Source organism: Lycium barbarum, chromosome 4, assembly GCF_019175385.1.
Source record: "Lycium barbarum isolate Lr01 chromosome 4, ASM1917538v2, whole genome shotgun sequence".
NCBI lineage: Eukaryota > Viridiplantae > Streptophyta > Magnoliopsida > Solanales > Solanaceae > Lycium > Lycium barbarum.
The window spans coordinates 72,114,523-72,115,374 of NC_083340.1; positions in this window are offsets into that span (position 1 = coordinate 72,114,523).

Sequence of the window (852 nt, forward strand, 5' to 3'; positions counted from 1 at the left end):
CATGGATCGGTAGGAACTACGTACATACATACTTTTAAAAAAGGGTAAGTCCAAAGGCTTTCCATAATAGGTAGAGGCGAAATCACTGGATTTTTTTTATAGTGGAAATGCCATAAAGCGCGACCCAAGATCCATGATACGAAAACCAAAATCAGAATAACGAAGAAAAAGACATCGTGATGTATTTCTAACTTCAACTCCAAGACCAACGATTTATACAATAGAAAAGACCATCTAAAGAGTCTGTTCTCAATCATAATAGCCAAAATAGTGGCAAAAATGATTGCCGCAAATTCTTGCAGGGTTTTAAAGACTGAAACCATAGTCGATCCGGATTAATGAAGTAGGAGAAATTCAAATGTGAAAAATAGATCCCCTCATATAAGGGGGAAAGGTAAAGATTTGAGATAAGTCCTTCTGTTTCTCTTACTATTTTGATAGAGGAGACTGCCCACACTGAACACCAACCCAATCTCGATACGAATCAGTACGCTACACTCGATCAATCCACGAAGGTGTGGCACTTCTCCGCCCTCTGCTAGCAGCTTTCTTCTCTTATGATTTTTTCTTAAGTAGAGGTTTTTTACCGGTGACCCAGTTGATTCGGCCCCCACTATTCTTAAGGAACTAACCCAGGCAACTGAACTCATTTAGGTTAGAGGCTGCTTAGTAAGAGCTAAGTACAGATCTGCTACCAGCTCCCCGGGTAGCCATCCGTCTAATGAGCTAACTTCTTGACCTTGTTCTAGGCCTTCTGGGTCTTTATTTCCTTCTTCTTGTTGCTCCTCGTCATTTGATTTGCATGGTTAGCTGCTGCTTGTGCCGCCGCTGATGAAGCCACATCCGGAAAGT